Source organism: Aquila chrysaetos, chromosome 3 (genome assembly GCF_900496995.4).
Source record: "Aquila chrysaetos chrysaetos chromosome 3, bAquChr1.4, whole genome shotgun sequence".
Classification (NCBI taxonomy): domain Eukaryota; kingdom Metazoa; phylum Chordata; class Aves; order Accipitriformes; family Accipitridae; genus Aquila; species Aquila chrysaetos.
In genome coordinates this window covers 20,452,800-20,466,431 of record NC_044006.1, presented here as the reverse complement: position 1 = coordinate 20,466,431, position 13,632 = coordinate 20,452,800, and the positions used below count along the sequence as shown (strand labels likewise).

The 13,632-nt window shown below is 42.9% G+C and overlaps 1 protein-coding gene across 6 annotated transcripts in view; it reads right to left on the bottom strand.

Moving 5' to 3' along the window:
- Positions 1 to 3,229, bottom strand: part of STARD3NL (STARD3 N-terminal like) — a 31,976-nt gene extending 28,747 nt beyond the window's left edge. For 2 of the 6 annotated variants that reach the window (XM_030010577.2, XM_030010578.2), the window contains exon 1: positions 3,116 to 3,228. The gene's annotated coding sequence lies outside the window, so the exon portion shown is untranslated. Of the gene's footprint in view, positions 1 to 2,465; positions 2,676 to 3,115 lie in introns of those variants that run through there. The other 4 variants (XM_030010576.2, XM_030010579.2, XM_030010574.1 and 1 more) reach the window with 4 other exon arrangements.
- Positions 3,230 to 13,632: the final 10,403 nt, after the last annotated feature.

Here is a 13,632-nt window from a genome sequence, read left to right as displayed (position 1 = left end):
TATTACCCGCTCTCTGAAGTTGACTTAGTAGCCAACCCAATATCAGCTCACAGAAATAAAGATTTCACTGCAAATTTTACTCCACCACGCACTAAATACTAAGCAACAAGGGTCTAAGCGCCATTCAGTTTCCCAGAGTTAAAACAACTGTAGGCCAAATAAACCTTTTAGGTATCAAAAGCATACCTATTTTATCATGTCAGCATTTCTCTAAATATAAAATACAATTCTTTAAAGAGACCAGACATCTTACTGATTGCCTGGAACATCAGGCACAACAATGGTTTATTACATAGGATACTAGTACACATTGTTTGCTTTCGCCAAGTCAACAACAAACATATGCCCCAGGGGGTTAGCCAGATACTACTTGGACAAGAAAAGCTCTTCTTTTGCTAGCACAGAATTGTGGGACTCTTCTTGAAATATGTCAGTCATTTTCTGTATTAGTGGGAAACACTCAGGATTCCATCACCCCCTCAAAAACTAGTCAACAAAATGGTGCGAAAGTTTTCTCCAGGCAAACTCAAGCCCTGGAAATTATTCAGGGCTCCTAAAAAATACGGTATTTTGAGAAACTAACATCCATTTTAGAATACAGAATAAACTTTTGTAAGATTTTTCAGTCTTTAACTCCTATTTTATAGCTCTTGAAGATATAAAACAAAAGGAAGTATCAGGTTTTATGTATTATCTCCATTTTTCTCCTTACAAGGCTTAAAGGACATTGTAAGGAAATAATTACCCAGTCCAAGCAGCAGCAAATTCTAGCAAAGATCTACATCTGAACTTTGAGCATAAAATATTTATTCTAACACTCCTCCATGAAATCCATCTAGTTTTCCTGCCAGTGCTAGGTAGAAATTAACTCCTGATGTCTGAAGTGATGCTGTTTCAGGGCTTCAGCTGATGACTGAGTAGCTTATCTTAGCATGAAAAGCATGATGTCATTACAAGATATTAGTTTGGTTCTTTACTAAGATTTTTCTTTTTTTTCAGCCCTTCATTTTTAATCTTACTCCTAGCTAAATTTAACACAGCAAGGCAGAGAGGTAATACACAAGTTGTCTTTTAACATGATCACTACGGGTTTCAAATTAAGAACAGATTTTTTAGCAGATACAGTTAGAGAACACTTAACAAGCAACACATCTGTGATTCTTCAAAGTGACTCAGCTAACTTGCTGGATGCTGCTGGCTAACCGTGAGAAATCACAGTTTCTGCTGTCACAAGTGTGATTTACCATTACCATGTCACCAGTCTTTTCTGCAAAAGCACTGATAACATTGTGCTTGCTGACTTAATTCACTGAATGAAATCCATCAGTCCTCCTTACTAGAAGTTAGGTTTGGCCCTGTAAAACATTTCAATAAATACAGTTATTAAAACATATGTTTAACTAGGATGGTCTGACGAAGTTTAAAATGGTAAAGTCTAAATACAATTTTTTCGCGTGAATGAAGGCCTAGGACAATTGAGCTAAACTCATTTTGAAAAACTCATGGCTAAACGCTTGAGAATTTAGGAAAAGTAGAATGCATCATGTGAAGAAAAACACATTCTAGCCCAAATGCATCAAAAAGAACGCCTAATCCATCTGAACTAAGAGTTTAGCAATTCACAAATTTCAGCATCATTAAAAAGGTCAAATATTTCTCTTTCTCGACATACCAAGTCTACAAAGAACAACATTCATCCTGAAAAAGCCTAATACACAAATAACATAAAAATACTTAGAGGGCAATGTCATAACAACAGGACCACTACTGCATTTTACCCAAAGTATCTGGCCCTGAACACTATCAACAAACAAACAAAAACCCAGTCACTCTGCATCTGGCCTACTTAAAACTGCAAAGCTGATGAAAAACATCTACTAAAAATAATAACCACCCTATTGGCTTATAAATAGAAATGAGCCTTCTCACAATGTTGGATTGACTAACAACCCCCCAAAACACTAGGATTTCCAGAACAAAATGACAGCCCTCATAGCAATGCTCAACAAAATCCTACATCACATTATAAAAGCCAAGATGACAAACACGCATAACAAAATGTACTGGCAACACTGTGCACAAATACTGTGATGGCCTTACACCTCTAAGCACACTAACATGATTTTTTTTAAGAGACTCTTTCTTCATGTTTAGTATTTGTGGTGAATATTTTCCATGTTAAAGTCAATCACTGTATCTACTTACACCTGACTACCACGAAATTGGGAACTGACTCAATGTTAGCACTTCATCGATGACTAACTTTTAACTGCTAGTGCAGATCAAACTGCTGTAAGCTTAACCAGCTGGTTCTGCAGACGTACCAGTGTAACCCTTAAGAAACATGCAAAACGTTACATTTCAAGAATGAATGACCCGCTTTTAATTCGGGATGCTGAAATCGGGCAGTGCGTCTGCAGAGTTGCCTAAATTCAGCCCGACGCTAAAATTAAACCTCAGCATACTTCCCATGATGGAAACCAGAGGTTTGCGTGCCCTGGGTTGTTCACACCGCTATCAGCAGGACAAACGGGAGCACTGTACCCCCGTGAAGATGTATTTGCCGACCGAGGATCTCAGAAAAGCAGGGAAAAACAATCCTCCTCCAGCCTTCACGTCCGCCAGCAGAAGAGAGGTGCCGGCCGTGCGGGAGGCCGAGGCGCAGGAGAGGCGGCACACGCAGCTCTGCCGCTGAGCATCCCCCGAGCCCCCGCAGGCACACCCCTTCCCGGAGAGGGGACCCCCGCCGCCTCCCGGCACGTCACCTCCTCCTCCTCCTCCTCCTCCTCCTTCTTCTTCCTCCTCCTCCTCCTCGCCCCGCCCCGGGAGAGCGGCGGCGGCACCGGCGCGGAGGGGGGGGAGCGGGGGGAAGGGGAGGGGAAGGGAGAGCAGGGCCGCGAGGGCGGCGGCGCCACGCGCTGCGCCCCCCCCCCCCGGCCGGGCCGCCCTCGCGCCGCTGCCCTCAGTCGCGGCCTCCTCGCCGGAGCGCCGGCACCCGCCGGAGGCGAGGCGCGGCCAGGCCGCCCCTCCGCCAGCAACGCGCCCCGCATCCCTCCCGGCGTTTTCCCTCCCCTCGCTCCCCGCTGCCGGGCGAGGGGGCGGCAGCAACGCTTACCCTGGGCGCGCCGCTCCGGCCCGAGGGAGAAGGCCCGCACCGCGGCCAGGCGCCGCCGCAGGCCCCGGAGACTGGCGGGGCGGGGCCGGGCGCCGGAGGGGGCGGGGTCTGCTCCCGAAGGGGAGGGGCTCAGCCCCCCGGCCCCTGGGTGGCGCGGAGGCGCGTGGTTTTGATCTTAATTAAGTGTGAGGGATGCGGCGGGGTGTCTCCGGGACGGTCCCGGTACCGCCATGACCCGGCCTGGCCGTGGGGCGAGGGCTCAGGGGACAAGCAGAGGGCAGATGGCCCACGCGTGTCCCTGTGCCCCGCGGTGGGGGCTCTTCTCTTTAAAGGCGAATACCCCCAGCATGGTAATGAAGCGATCAAAAGGAGCAGTGACAGTGATTATCTGTCGTTGGCCTAAATTCCTCTTAAGCTCCTGTGTCTGGTCATAGCACGGTCCTTATATTTACAGAGACTAGCACCAGAAAATCCAAGCGTGACTGGCATCATTGTGAAAATATGACAGAAACTCAAGAAACCAGCCGCTGAAGAAAACCTTCCTTTCCTTTGGGGAAGCATGGTCTCCATCCTTACTGAACCCCAAAGCTTGTCAACTGCTTACATATGTCATAAGGTTTGTCTGCAGTTCAGTGTTGCAGGCTAGACCCATGATGCATCTCTTCTAATAAAACATGTACAGAAGTGATGTGCTCTGCTGTACATATCAAGTTATACAGAGAAAAGAGCAAACTAAAATTCATCACAGCTGTTGCATTAGAGCAGGGAGACGGAGGAAGGAGGATTAAAGGAGAAGTCTAGGAAAAAAGGCTGCAACTATCTGGCTAGTGGTCACCCACCCACCCCCCGCCTGGCTCCGCAAGACCCCACGTGTCTTCAGGGAGATCAGTGCATGGCAGCTGCAGCAAGGGGATGCTGACTGCTGGGGTGTTTGGCCTGGAGTTAGAATACAGCTGGAAACAGGTGCCCTAAGCATTTATTATAAAAAACATTACGGTGAATGGTAGTTGAGATGAACTGTTTCATCCTTGTTCCACAAACCCAGAATTTGCAATGAAATGCCCTGTTGCTACTCCCTGTCATTAATGGGAAGGGAGAGGAATTCCTTTAGCTGTGAGGAAAATCATGCAAGATCTTTTTTTTGCTAAGCATTTTTTCTTAATCAAAGTCTGTAAACACACAATCACTTTATGTACTTTTATGCTTTTTACCCATGTTAGTTTACTTTGATTATCTTTCTTTTTTACTTTGATTATCTTTGATTTCTTTCTTTTTTCATTATCTAGCTCTTTTTTCAGAGCTATTGTACTAAAGATCACCTCAGGCTTTCAGGCAGGTAGCTATATTTAGGAATTATTGTTACTTTTCATACAAATGCAAAGAGAAAGACTTTTGAATCTCAGTGGCAGCCTGTATTTGAATTACCTGTCACCAAATAGTTTTGATACAAGTTGTTTAACACTGCAAAACAAAAGCAGCAGCCCTCTGTCACTGCATACATTGAAATAAATGTATCTTGAAATAAAGTGTGGTTGACATTTAGCTGAACAGATTAGGAGCATAATTTGTGAAAACACATGAAAAGCCATTGTTATTCAGGCCTCATGACTGGTTATCAAACTATAAAAAAGCCCACTGTTACACCTTGAAAATATAGCCACAGAGGCTAGCTTTCAGCTAACTAAAGCCTATGCAGGCTGCATGTAACCACTAACATCACAAGTAAAGCAGAACTCTCAATATTCCTGCACATTCCTGATGGAATGAGTTGTTATAAACCAATAAAGAAATATGATAGTTATAACCAGCTGACACTCAGGCCTGATAGCCATACGTGTTCACAGAACCAGCCAGCTGGCTGGTTAATGGTAAAAAGGAGATCTGGCTGCAAGGAAAGGACTAAGTGGAAGGCAATTAGATTGTAGCTCCAGAATGGCTCTTTTATTTTGTAGTTCTGCTAGATATAGGATTAGAAGAATAGCAAAAAACCCCAACCCTAAATTCCTGAAAATGTAGAAGTAATGTAAAGTAGTACTGAGATCAATAGAGAAAACGCCTTTTTTAAACTCTTCTTATATGCTAGTACAACTTGTCTTTCTCCTCAAGCTTCTTGTCCTGTTGACAGCTCTTCTAGAGTACTGGCTGAGAACTGGGAGATGTTAAGCTATAGAGAGGTGGAAAGCTAGAGAAAGAGGTGATTGACTTTAAGGGAAACGCATGAGGCAACTATGGAAGGGAGGGGGAAAAGGTAATCCAGATCAGATCTAGGAGGGAGAAGAAATTGCTGTCTTAAGATAACAAATTGACATCTGAAGACCTGTTGGATAAATGTTTGAGTCTTTTCCTCCTTCTAGGTAGCCTAACTCCTCTCTTCTGCTAGCTTTGTCAAAATCCTACCTTACAGAATCTCACTGAGGAGAAAGCAGTGTTTGTTCTGCTTTTCCTGTTCTGCAGGGTGCATGGAGGGTATCCTGATGGGTGAAGAACTGTTTCAGTTCCTACTGCAAGGAGTCAAAGACATCACGTCCCCCATTATTCAAGGAAATTCCAGTAAAGTTTGTTGAGAAGAGTTTACTAAGCTTTTCTAAAAATAGTTAGCAATTAAAGTGCTTAGCACAATATGCTACGGCTATGTTTTAAAATTTACTGAAATTCTGAGAACCAAAATATCTTCTTGTGGATCACACAGAGTGTTATTACTGGATGTCTTAATTTCAGATCATCTTAGTGAGCTAAATGACACCTTAATTTGGGGAGCTGATAATCAACTTCTGCTTTTGGATAAGAAATTGAGAGATTTATGGATTTACATTCAGTAACCGCTCAGGTAACTTTAGACAGATTAAATTATATAGAAGTTGGCTCTGAAAGTCCTTATGACCAAATTTAACCAAGCAATCTTATGATTGCAATGCTGTCCAAAGAGAGGACATTTAGCAGTGCAGACCTGGAAAAAATAAGCTGAGCATGGGCTAATGGGCTAGTTTTTCCAGGCTGTGCAGAGGTATTTTCCTAACCTTCAGTGGATCTGAATGTAGGGAAGGACAGACTTTACTAACAGAGGCATGTTTCTCTCTCCTGACACCGAAGTTTGAACATGAGCAACTGAGTCTTGTGTGCAGGTAATGGAATGCCTGCTCCACCTTCCAAAGGAGTGGAGCAGGTTGCACATAGGTCTCGGAAAACATTCCACCTAAATTGTTACGTTGGACTGTGTTCACACGTGCCTATTACAGGGCGTTAAGGAAAGAGTGTGTGTAATCTTCTGGAGCAAGAGAAATGGAAAGAGAAGCACAGGGTCAGGATTTGTAATTTACATCCTAAAGCCTTCCTCATTTAGTTTTCCTCTTCTATATAATTTCCTATTTTCAGTCTTTAGTTCTGCTCCCACTGTAAAAATTGTGTGGCAATAGGTTTTTTGGCAGAATAAGCAGCCAGCAGTAACCAGGACAGGTTAATATTTGTGTTTTGTTCTCAATATGTTTATTCTCAGCTTTATATTCTTTCTTTCTGGGGAAAGACCATTAGGGTTCAGTGCTTCTCTGAGGGCTGAAGGAATCCTAATTCCATATTCAAAAGTGCTATCGCTACTTGACCGATAATAAGTAAAATCTAATTAAAGCCACTGGATTTAAGTTGCTTTCTAAAGATTCCTCAGCCTTAAGCTGTGGCAGGGGTAGGGCAAGAGGGATGCCAAATGGAGGCAAATATGCCTGAGCTCTTCCTAATGCTGCTCTTTAGAAAGAGGATGTGTCAGTCTGCAATAGTGGTAGAGGGGAGTTTGGGAAGGAGCAAGAATGCCTTCTTGTCACTTGGCTTTCCCAGGGGATGGGTTGTAGTATAGAGCTTCCTAGCCTGCACTGGAACTGAAATATGGGTTGTCGTTCTCAGTTAAGGCAGGAGACTGCTCTTTGGTGTCCAGGCTGGCTTTGGGACATCAGTTAATTGTTCTCATGGCAGCTAATGCTCTAAAGTGAAGTCTGGGCACTGCAACAGTTATCTCTAATATGCCTCATTACATCAAGTAAATGGATGTAAGATGAACCACTTTCAGATGTAAGAGTCTTGAGTATTTCTTCCTGCTCTTTCATGCTGCAGTAAACAGCCAAAATCTGTCGGTGGGTTCCTGAAAAAGAATATACACATATAATCCTGCAGTTAAACATAGTGTCTCAAGATAGACACTAAGATGCACAAAGTCACTACACCCCCAAATCTCCTTTGAAATCAAAGGAACTGATCTGCTTAAATACATTTAAGGATGTGATAGGAGGTTCATATCCTGTGCATGACTGGTTCTCAAACCTCAAGCAACAAACCCATGACCAAAGACATCCCTGGCTAGCTGAGTTAACACCTCTGCTTCTCTAGCTGGTCAGCTCTTAATATCTATTCCTCCTTCAAGAAAAGTGAGGTAGGTTGCACTGGGGGCAATCAGATTCCCTCCCAAATAGATAATATGGGTAGGATGTGATTAAGTATTTCTACAATAGAGCAAGAAGCAAAAAAATCTCTTGACTAAGAAATTATGACGTGGGTATAGAGTTAGGATTCTCACATAACTTATCCATTACACTTGAATGTTAAAGCTGATGTTAATGCTTTCTTCCATGATGTGGTTCAATTTAAGTGAATGAACCACCCAGTGTAGGAACTGTAAGCTCACCCTGTGGCAAGAAAATGACTAAGTGAAACCGAGAGCCAAACTCCAACTATTTGTCAGGCATTGAAATAAAACACTTTCTTTTTTAGATCTTTTTTTCAGGATAATGTGATGGTATTAGTGCAAGCAGTAATTGCTGTTTAATATTCAGAGCAGTAGCTGAGCAGCACTGCTTGGCATATTTCATAACAATACCGTATTAAAAAGCTGACGTGCCACTTGTGCAGGCACCTTTTGCATGCCATGAAGTTAGATAACTCCCACCTACACTTGTTTTCCTAAATGCTGAAAGCCCCCAAATTTCTAACACGTGCATGAATCAAACTTTATAACCCTGTGCCCTAAAAAGAACCTCTCCTTCCCTAGAAAAGAAATAACCCCCAAATCCCACTCTCTCTGATGTTAATGGGAACTTTATTAGACTGAAACTCACAGCAGTTTGCTAGTCAGCTTAGTGACAGAAATGTTCTTCCCTGAGCTCTTGCCTGTCATCAAAGCAAGACAAATCCTATCTTAAAGATAAGAGCTTATTCACTTGGGAGGAAGAAAGAAATGCTTGTACTTTAAACAAAAGACCACTTTGAATTTCTGTTGGCTTTTGGAAAGTGCTTTGAGCACCCAGAATGCTGCCGAGCCATTTCACAGCCGATTTCTCATTTTTTGGCCAGGCACACTCATGTTCTATCTCTCTGCAAACTCTTTGTTTTTTCCACTTCTACTGCCTTATCTTTCTAAAGTGTATTATTATTTTCTATTAATTTTTCCTTGTCAGTTCCTCTCCTTTCCATCTACAGATGCCTTGTTTCTATACATGACTTTTTCAGATTGTGCTTCCCTTTTCTTTCGCATTGAGTTTCTCTGTCCCAGGAAAAGTGCTTTCACGCACAGTTAGAGTTTATGAGTTTAATGAGAGCAAAATTGAGCAGTTTCAAACATTTAATGGAGTTTTTTTACAGTTTCTTTTCTCTAGAAACTGGTGATAAACCCTCTGCCTGTACCTAAAACTATCTTGCTATCTTTAGGAAAAACTTCTATATGCAGTCCTTATATACATCAATAATTACCCCAATTTTAGCATGTTTTTGTGCATAAACTACTTTATGTACACTCGACTCTCGATCTGCTTTATTCTTTTTTATCTGTTTGTATGTATTTCTGGGTTTAACAGTCCATGATTTCCACCTAAACAAGTTCCTTTATGCACAGGAATATATCTAGTAATGTTAACCTTAGGTATATGTGTATATGCTTGTAGGACCAAATAAACATCTGGTAGTTTCACGAAGCTTTAAAAGGAAGGCATTATTTTTGTCATTCTTGTGACCAGACTTAGTGAAACTAAAACATTTAAGTGAAAAATGAGAAGTAAAAATTAGAAAAACAAAAAAACCACCACCCTAGGCCAGAGATTTTAAGTGTGACCCTTTGGTATATTTTATTCTGCTAAAAGAGGAAGTATGTCCAGATTACTGTACGGAAACTGCCCTGTAAGCAAGACAGGGTTTTTCACCAAAGTGGACTTTACCCAAGAAGTATTTATAATGCTCATTCTGCAAAGCCTGAGACAGCAGACCAACAGAGTTACGTACAGCTGCAGCCTTCAATAAACAAATTTACAGTTATGGTATTATCAGTATGACTATCATCATCTCAGTAGACAGTCAATACCTCTCAGATTTTAGACTTATGTGGTTAACAATGTAGTACTAACAAGACACTAACTGTTTCCTGGATAATTTGCATATGTGTCAAGTCCTTTGCCCCCAGTTATGTTCAATAACATTTTCTGAACATAAATGTACTGAACTCTAAGGAAATAATGTATATTGAAAGCACTGCCAGTTCTAGAAAGGTTGAAAATGCTGGCATGTTGCTTCAGCAAAAGGGTTACTTAAAAGGGTGTTTTGACAAAAGCTGTGCAAAACTATTTGAAAGGAGTGCTGAAATGGCTGCTGGCCTTCTTCCATCTTAAATGGCCCTGGAGTGAGTAGGTCCCTCTAGCCCTTGTTTCCTCTTCCTCCTCTCTGTTTTGCTTTAAGGATATTCTGATAGGAATACCACTAATGTCAAATATGTTATTCCTTCTGAACGACAAATACTTTTCTGAAGAAAACATTTGTGGGGAATTCTAAGTAAGTGGATGAAAAAGTACTAAATCATGCAAATAAAAAATGAGGCAAGCAGAATTATGCAAGTGGCAAGAAAACCTGAAAAATTCAAATAACTACACCTTGTACTTTATTTTTTTTTCTCCATGCTTTAGCACATGACCACATAAGTGGGTATCACCTTTTAAAATACCTACAGTCCTTTCTCCCCAAACAATCTACACAAATCCAGCAGAATATACTGCAGAATCCACTTTTTAATTTTCTCTATCCAAATTTAATGAAGCTTGTGTATTCTGTTCTTTTAACTCACTCCTATCTGAAAGGTGCCATGTAATCCTTTCCATCTCTTTTACTGTTCCCTTGTCAAATTCCCACACAGTTTAGGTTTGTTTTCTGAAATAATATAGATGGACCTCATGCAATGTATGGGATTCATTTTCAGTGGAATCTAGTTAGGTGAGTCACTCTAACCGGAGAGGCTCTTTTTGAAGCTCCTGCTCAGGACCTGCGCTGGCATGGCACCTCCTTTTTCAGCTTAGTCCCTTGCAGAGCCCCTTTTTAGCTCGCAGGGGGACATAAAGTGTACCAGAGCCACACTCCAGGTGTGCGGTATCCAGCTGCTCAGAAACTTGGTGGTCTCTCACCCTGGCTGGGTACTTTGCAATTGCCCTACCAACAACAAACTCGGGGAGATGCTTTTTTTAACGGGGTGGGTGGGTGTGGTTTGGTTTTTTTGGCCATCAGCCCATTTCAGGCTAGTGCAGACCAGAGGCTGGGTGACGGGCAGGGCGGGGGAACCCTGAGAACTGGTGTCCCTGAGCCCCAGCTCAGGTGGCAGGGAGGGCTGGGGGGGTGGGGGTGGATGGGGGGCTCTCCCCCCTCTCCCCGGGGGCAAAGGCGCCCGAAGCGCTTTTTGGGGGTGGGAAGCCAGCTCCCTCTTCTGGGCAACCGGCATGCTGCACTTTCTGCTAGCGAAGCCGAGAAAGGGCCGGCGGTGCTTCTCCTCAGCCTCGGGGTCGCGGGAAATCGGCGTTTTCTCCAACCCCCCACCCCCCGGGCTTAGCCGGTTTTATCTCCGTATGCGGAGACATTTCTCTCGTCCGTGGTTGGAAGGGACCGTTAAAGTCACTTGTGGCTTTGCACGGCGGTAAACACTAGCTTTCAAGGAAAAAAAACCCCAGCCTGTTTCATCAAGCAAAAGCTATCCTGGGAAGGATGGAAGTCAGAAATTCATTTGGCCCCGAAAGGGTAGAAGCGGGATGCTGGAGATGAGGCGAAGATGCATAAGAACAGCGTACGCTGACAAAAGGCCTTCAGATGCGTGAAATGTCTTGTCAGCGTTCATTTGGTTGTCAGCCAAGCTAAACCATGGCACTATTCTTGTTCTTAGAGTTTAGTCGAGCAATCCTGAACCATTGCACTGTAAAGAGAAGGAAAAAGAAATCTATGAAAGTTTAAAAAATAGTGTCTGACCCACTATAGGGCTGTATTTGAGCTACCTCTTGCAGAGGCTTTAAAAAAGAAACATGATTTCCAGGTTTTTTGTCCAGGAGTGTTTCCTTCTTTCCAGGAAATAACACACTGCAGGGGAAACTCCTTGTTTTGTGCAGCCATCTTTTTATCAGAGAAGGCATTTTTGTTATCTGTATCACAGTGGACTGCAAGTTTTGGAAAACAAGGCTGAATGCAATAGGTCAAGTTCACGTGCATTACAGACATTAAAGGATTCTTTAGTTAGTGAAATGTAGATATGAAACATATTGAATCTCATCATAATTCATACCCATGTAGATTAACTTGGATAAAGAAATTCATTCAAGCAGGCATCGAGAACATTATCTTTCTTCACCTATGTATCAGAGAAAGGTACTTCCTATGTAAGAGTAGAGACCCCATTTTATTCTCTTTTATGCTGAGGTTGCATTCAGCTGTAATTTATTTGCAATAAATGGTTCTGCAACTTTAAAATCATACAGATTTTTATAGTGATGTGTTTTGTAGTCTTATACTGGTGCATATTGGCAGTAATAGAAGCGAGAGGACACAATTTATATAGACACTATGTACGTAAGAGATACAAGTTAAAGAAGAGGTAAGCAAACCATCAGCTTCAAAAATCTAACCTTAGCTTTAGAAAATGAAGCTTTTCTATAGCTTAAACAAATGTTGATAATGATTTGTATTTTTAACTAAGAATTCTTAAACCTGATGAATAAAATTCCTAAAAGAAAGTACTTTGAGTTTAAAGAGACTTTAAACATAAAGTATTGACAGTTTGAGACACTTTATATTAAAGCTAATTATTTTGGTTGCTAAATTATGTGCTTGGTAGAGCTACTTAAAAGGGCAGACGGGCTACTGTTCTAATGCTGTGTTGAACTCTGCCCTGCGCTGCAGAAACGGGGAAGGAAATGCTCATGTTCTTCAGTCTGTGATATGGAAGCCTAAAAGCATCCCTCGTTATGGTAGGAAATCCCATCCATTAGGTAGGGACCGTAGAGCGGCCCTGGCAGCTGTGGGCTGCAACCTCTGTCACTGACTCTGTGGGAGCTGGGTTTGATTTTTGAGATGTGTTTTGACTGGTAGTTCATTTAGGTAACACAGCCAATTCCCTTTCCAGCACACAGGAGAAACTCTTGAATCGTCATCTCGTGGCACTAAGCCCACAAAACTGTGTCCCCTGTGGGGACAGGCTTTGATTTTGAACTTATTAACACCTTATTAACGATTGGCGTTGGTGCCAGGGTTGTGACTTCATTCGCACAAGCCTCTTTTGCTCAGGAATACCTCATGGAACTTCTCTTGACACCCTCCTGCCCTGGGCAGTGTTACGCCTTGCCACACGCCAGGAGGCCAGGGCAGATGTGGTGGGTGCGTCGCTGCCAGAGTGAGGGCTGATGGAAAAGGTCCCTTCCTCCTGGCTCCGCTGACTTCTTTCCTCTTGTTTACGGTAGGACTGTGCTGCAATTATCATGCATTTCCCAACTGGGTTCACAGTTATGCGTTGTTACTTCCTTGCTGGGAAATACTGTCTTGTTCTCTTTCGGCGATTGCCCTTGAGGAAGAGACACGTGTACACTATTAATGGGTGGTTATTGAGCTCCAAGCTGGTACCTGTTGCTGCACAATGGCTTTGACAGCTTAAACCTCTCCCACACCGGGCAGCAGCTCTGCCAAACCTGGTGTCTGACCACGCGTGGCAGCAGATGCTGTCTGTAAGCGTGGTGGGCACCCAGGCGAGTTACCATCAAGCCTTCGAGGTTCTGCGGATGCATTGCCCAGCGAAGGGATGTGGAGGCTCATTCATCCTGGGCTCATTTCAGGTCTTGGGAAGCTTTGGAAACCATCTGCACCTCTGTTTTGTTAATCACTGTGTTGGCAGGGAATGCTCCTAGGACCTTCTTCAGGGACACAGGATTTAAAAGCCACTCTGTTGAGCTGTTAAAGGTGCAAAGTTACTGTGTTTCAGGATGGTAGCTAGATTTCAGGGGGGCTGGAAAAGGGACTCCCAAAGGTGGATTTTTTCCTGGAACAATGATTTAGCAAGTGAGGTATCAGGTGAAGAGCAGAATAATTAACTTACTCCTGTACCAAATAAAATATTGAATTTGAAGGCTACATATGAAGGCTGCAAAGTTAATAGGCCACACTTTACACAGTTCTGGGACAGAGACTGAGAGGTGGGGGCAAAAAGGCAGTTCAAGGACATTAATGCAAGAAGGGGGTTAGACAAATTAATAAAC